General features: G+C 47.4%; 1 pseudogene; it reads right to left on the bottom strand.

Moving 5' to 3' along the window:
- Positions 1-4,290: 4,290 nt before the first annotated feature.
- LOC142573462 (U2 spliceosomal RNA) lies at positions 4,291-4,426 on the bottom strand (annotated as a pseudogene).
- Positions 4,427-6,511: the final 2,085 nt, after the last annotated feature.

A 6,511-nucleotide genomic window follows, 5' to 3' on the forward strand; every position in this document is an offset into this window, starting at 1 on the left:
AGAGCCGGGAGAGGACGCAAACTATCGGATAGGAAAGCTTCCTGCAAGAGATAAAAATAACTGTACAGCGAGGTAGCAAAACGGGGAAAGCTAGGCGATCCCCCCCCCTCTTCTTTTTTTCTTCCCCGCCCTTGGCAAGAAGAGCCGAAGAGAGCAGGGGGGTGTCTACGGCACTGCAGGCGCAGAAATCTCGTCGCTAAAGCGTCTCGGCAACCCAGCGTCGCAGCACTATTCTCCGATTTGGAGCGTCGTCGTTCGACTGACGACCGGGCGCCACTTTCTCTCGAGGCCCGCCGCCGGGCCGATAAGCACCTGCCGAGCGAGGCAAACAAGAAACGGCAAAGAGCGAATCGAGAACAAAAAAGAAGAAATAACGATAAAATAACGCGGTGGGGAGAAAGAAATGGAAACGGAGTCGCGAGCGAGCGAGGATATTCGCAGCTGCAACGAAGGAACGAGCGCGGCTGTGCGTATCGCTGTGCTTTTTTTGTCTCTTTCTTTTTTTTTGAGAGTGCGCCGCCCAAATCCTCCGCTCGCGGTCCTCCTGTAATGGCGTTACCATCGCCTGTTACTACGGTCGTACAGCCACTCCTTGCGCCCTTCACTTTGTTTCGCTTTCCCTGTCGAACGCGCTCCTCTCCGACTCCCTTTTAGCGCGCCGTCGGACAGTGTTACAGGGCGACCATCGCGCAGGCGATCCGCCCGGCGGGGGTGTGTAAGTGCCCGGTGTGCGCGTACAGTGAGAGAGGCGATGGCGTATGTATTTCTGGCAACGAAACCCGAGGAAATGCTCGAGTGGTCTGGACTGGAGACACGGAGAGAGAGCGAGAGAGAGCTCTCTCTCGCTTCAACTCTCGCTTCAACTTGCTTCCTCTTAAGAGGAGGAAGCAAGTTGAAGCGAGAGTAGCTAGAAGTGTAGCCGTGTAAGGCTGAAGAGGCTCAAGAGGCTCGCTGTTAGGAGGCGAGCGCGAACGACAACTTAACCGAAAATACAAGAACGCGGCATAATGCCGGAGTCCAAGGAAAGGCACGTGGAAAAGACGTCTTGAATATCCCGCGATACGGCGATGGTGCCTCCGGCCACTTAGAGATAAAATGTTTTTCTCAACCACTTCTCCTTATTCCGGCGTTTTTGTTTCTTCGCGTGGCGTGAGAGCCGACGGCATTATGCTTCGTCGTATCTCAAAAATCCTTGCCCACGCTCGGTCTTTCACTTCGCGTTCTTACACGCTCTCGCTTCGGGTGTGCGTTCGCTTCGCTCGTAGATTCAACGTTCTTCTGTCCGCATACGGAGGGCGATAAATGATGGTTCCTATCACCGATATTGTACTGCATTGTTGCGTATTAAGCTTTCAAAAGTCACGGTTGCTGAAACAGTGAACACGTGCTTCCCATTTCTACGATTGCCTGAGTACGTTAGGATGAAAGAGCGAAAGGAAGAAAAACTCAGACGAGTAAGGTTTTTACGTGCATTCGCAGTATGTCTGTGATGAGCTCCATTTTCAAGGGGAATACAAGTAAATATGCCTTATGCAGGAAAGAATGCTGTCATTCTCTATCACTGCTGGTTTAGTGCATGGCAATGTACGGCTTAGAATAAGCAGCATGCTGTTTTATATCTTTGTTGGTTCTTTTTCTCTTCTTTTTAAGCCTTTATAGACCTGAAGCCGCAGGAGCCCCAGGTTGAAAGGAAAATGGAATGCCCACATTGGCTCAGATTACTCTAAGGGAAGTGGTACCACGTGCCGCATACGTCTTCATTACCTTATTTTTTATTTTTGTCTATTTTATTTTATTTTTTGCTCCTAACGCAACGTATCTAAATAGCTAGTCACCAGCTATTTGGAAGACGCATTCTTGACAGCTAAAGAAAAAAAGGGGGGGGGAGCACTGATAGGAAAGAGAGATAGACGACCGTACGGTTCTACCCTATATTAGGGTAGATTGAAGTTGGATTTGAAAGAGGAAAACAGAGAAGGAAACAGAGAACGAGCCCCGCGAGCACACAGCAGAAGGCACAGCAGTATTACGCGAGAAGGAAAGTGCTCACGACGAAATAGCAGGTAATTTACGCGTCGAAGTTACGCACGTTACGTAAAGTAACGCATGTGCCATCCAAAAACGCGGCACCGATTTGAATTTCGGAATAAGTGCTTGGTCCTCATCATCAGCCTGGTTACGCCCACTGCATGGCAAAGGCCTCTCCCATACTCCTCCAACTACCCCGGTCATGTACTAATTGTGGCCATGTTGTCCCTGCAAGCTTCTTAATCTCATCCGCCCACCTAACTTTCTGCCGCCCCTTGCTACGCTTCCCTTCCCTTGGAATCCAGTCCGTAACCCTTAATGACCATCAGTTATCTTCCCTCCTCATTACATGTCCTGCCCATGCCCATTTCTTTTTCTTGATTTCCACTAAGATGTCATTAACTCGCGTTTGTTCCTTCACCCAATCTGCTCTTTTCTTATCCGTTAACGTTGCACCTATCATTCTTCTTTCCATAGCTCGTAGCACGTCAGCTTGGAAGTACTTGATAGCGACTGATAAATAGAAATGAACGGATGAGCTTGATGACATAGGCTGTGTTCCTTGCTGCGAATCCTAGACAACGATCTACCGCTCCTAGGCACATCTTTACGTACGTATATGGGATTCTATGTGGCACTGAGTCGAAATTCACTATAAAAGTAATTTACCTGTATTGGTCAATGGTGCCTCAATGCGTTGCCACTTTACATATCCTCTTCACTGAAGCATGCAGAGATGATGCCCGTGTCATTGATGCGATCAGCATTCTGGGGATGCCTTGCGCACTTTCCGGTATCCACGTTTGCTTCTAATACAAGTAATCGCTTTATTTTCGCCGAGCTGGAGCTAAGCCGCCGAAGACGCAACGCGTGGTGATTATGGTATGTACAGACGAGAAAGATTTGCATGTAAGATATGCACAGATGAGGAAGGTGAAAGTGAGCAACGTATTAGGCTCACACTAATTCCCCCTCGGAGCGGGAGCGGCTAGCTACCTGGCCACGTGGGAGTATACTGAAATGCGTTGGATATATGGTTTTAAGCGAGTGACATGCAAAGCGTGATTATTATGGTATGTACAGACGAGAAAGATTTGCACGTAAGATATGCACAGATGAGGAAGGTGAAAGGGAGTCACGTATTGTGCTCACGCTAATTCCCCCTCGCAGCGGGCGCGGCTAGCTACCTGGCCACGTGGGAGTATACTGAAATGCGTTGTATATATGGTTTTAAGCGAGTGACATGCAGTATCTCTGTCACGCGTCAACAACGGTAGGAAAGAGCACGAACAGGCCAGACGCGGTAATTAACACGGGATGGCAGCTTAATAACTTGGTATGGTCCAATAAAACGACTGAGGAAGTCGTCCCATAAGATCAGAGCGTGGTCTCCAGGGGAAGAAAGTCACGGAGTGGCGACTCGAGTCGTAGTCCTATTTTCGGGCTTCCTGAGAGATGCCGGTCGTAACAAGGAAGAGAGGATATCAGTGGACGAGGGGATAAACCAAATACATGAGAAACGGACTTGCAGAGAGTACTGAAGCTGTGCCTAAGGAAGCATCCAGGACAAAACTTGGTGAGTATATAGTGGTACCTGAGGGGGAAAAAAACTACGGAAATCCAGAGAATTGTTTCCTATTGCATGGCACTCCTTGGCTCGGCTGTTACTTAGCTTTTGCTTTTGTTCCCCAAATTTCAAGTTGTACATATCGCCCGCGAATTCAGGTTGGCCCACTTCCCCACAGCTCAAGCATAAATACCTTACTGTAGCGTGGACTTCACCGATTTGGAAACTATAGCCTCAAATGCTTTCTTTTATTTTTAACACGGCCAACAGAGTTTGGTTTCGCAGTAAACGAGTTACCCTTCTACTTTCTCCCACATTTAACATAGTACTTTATGTCAGCAAAATTTCGCTCCCTGGTAAATATTCCAGAAAAGGATGCTTGCTGATGCTCTCATCGCACTTACTATGTAGGACATACATACCAAGCTTGCTCTGCTCTTTTCCTTTTATCTGTATTGTAGGGTCCTAACATGCAAAATTGCTGCCAAGAAAGTGCTAGGACATTTGTATCCTACGTGGTTTCGGTGCATTGCTAGTCACTACACATAGTTTTAAACGCATACCCATAGCTCGACAATTAGAGGTATAGATATTTATTTGTGTACAGTACCCTAACAATTGCACTTTTACAGCGAATGTGTATATGGTTAGGGTTCCATGCATTTTTCGTGTCAGTGCATGAACAGTTCAAAAGGGGAGTGTGGACCGATCCCGGCGATGGTGCAATACCGGGCCGACCCGCGGCGAAGCTGAAGCAGGCTTCAAGCACTCCCCCCTTAACACTTATTTAAATATATGATAATAAATCAGAAATATAAATCAAGATGCATTGTTTGAAGTTGATGAGTATGCTGGAATCGTTTGTGAACAGCACATGTACTCACGAGCAGGAGGCGTTGCCATATAAGCAAAGGGCAAAGTGTTTGTACAACCATACAGCCTAGACTCGCAAGAGGACAATGCCACCGACTGTGGGGACGTCCGTGCCGTACAAAATAAAGACGGGGTCATGATATCTACTGGGTGTACGAGGTGCTTCAGCGAACACTTAAAATTTTTTTTTAAAGCTTGCCTGTAGCAGGCAGCACAATTCTAGTTCGTGAGCTGGTCTACTCGAAGAGGCGGACATTCACAAGAAACTGAAATGCATAATCGACGAATTAACAGAAATTCACTAATTAAGTTCTTAACTAATTACATTACGCCCCATATTCTAGCCATGTAGTCCGCAAGGTGGATCCATTTGGAACAAATTCTCAGGGTGACACCCGTTTCAAGATATTAATTCCCGAACGTTGCGGAGAAATGCATTGGCGTTCAATGCACTGGGCATGTGGCACTCTTGAATGAACACCTCCTCAACTTGGGTCACCAAGTATGTGCCACTTGGTGTGCGGAAAGCGAGGGAACAATTGTTAGCGTTCGCAGGCACCGACGCTCGGCCCTTCTCGTATCATAGGCCACGTTCTGACTTCGCGGCAACGCCACCAGATGACGCAGCGTGTCCAGAAAGAAGCGCGAGACGAAGGAGCCCTGTTGCCGGATTATAGGTTTCTCAGCGTCGCACGCATCTGCGCGCCGGGAGTTTCGGGGGCGACGCGCAGACTTCTCGGCGGCTCCGCTGGATGACGTCTGATGTTCTTAGCGAAGCGCGAAAGAGAAGCGCCGCTGCAGTACACGGCTCATGCATAACTCGTTTCGGTGGTGGAAATACGTCTTGTCACTACAGTGATTCAATGCTAAACGCATTACCCAAGGAAAATATACCTGGTAGCGAAGCTTTTATAGGAGCCCACACTTTCAAAACATGGTGGCTCACCGGCGGTTCATGTGGCTTAGCGCTATCTGTATGTGGAGGGAACACTTTCGGCGGAAGAAAAAATAATGTGACGCCATATCCGTTAAGAACAGAAGTGACATCACTTTGTTTTCGATGGCACGAAATTTGTTTTGTTGGCCTGCCTTTAGAGCAATATATTCAAATGCCCCGCCATTCGACTTCATGGGCGTTTCGAGCTTTCAGCGCGGAAAACGATGCTGGAAAAGGCCAACCGTATGGTTTTCCAAATCGCACCTCTGCACAGAACATACTGTATTTCTTTGGAGACCGACGAAAGCTTTAGATGAAGAATGCTGATCCTATCGTCGGATGCCAAGACCGTCGCCCAGCGCAGTTGCGCGAAAACAACTACACAATTATCTGACGGTCGTAACTGACTACTTTTGACTGAACAGGTTAAGAAGCGATGAAGCTACCCGCGTCACCAAATTCAGACAAATTTCGACCAGCAAAAGAGCACAATGTGTGAGGGGGCGTATTTCAACAGGTGAACTTTACGAGCGCGCCTTTCCGCACATTTCAAGAGGGCCATTAGATTACGAGTGATACACGCCCCCTGTAACGATAAGTGCCGAAAAAAATATATTTGTTAATGATAATACAATTAAATATACTTGTATTTTCTTAACTCGCCACATTTATATAAAGTTGACCGGGAACTTTATTTTTGTTTAATGAATCTAACTATCTCGCTTGAACTTAAAAAAAGGGTTCTTTCTTTCTGAATGTTTGTTCCCTCCAAACATAGTTGCGCTTCAATCGATCCTCCCCTAACCACCCTTGATGATGTCGGTGACAATTTGTACTGAACAGCTTTTCGCCCGAAGCTTCGCGACCTATTTGGATTGGCCTTGCATTATCTTTCTGCCCACCTAACTTTCTGCCGCCCCATGCTACGCTTCCCTTTTCCCTTAGAATCCAGTCCGTAACCCTTAATGACCATCGGTTATCTTCCCTCCTCATTACATGTCCTGCCTATGCCCCCCCCCCCATTTCTTTTTCTTGATTTCAACTAAGATGTCATTAACTCGCGTTTGTTTCCTCACCCAATCTGCTCTTTTCTTATCCCTTAACGT

This window comes from Dermacentor variabilis, chromosome 2 (assembly GCF_050947875.1).
Source record: "Dermacentor variabilis isolate Ectoservices chromosome 2, ASM5094787v1, whole genome shotgun sequence".
NCBI classification, from domain to species: domain Eukaryota; kingdom Metazoa; phylum Arthropoda; class Arachnida; order Ixodida; family Ixodidae; genus Dermacentor; species Dermacentor variabilis.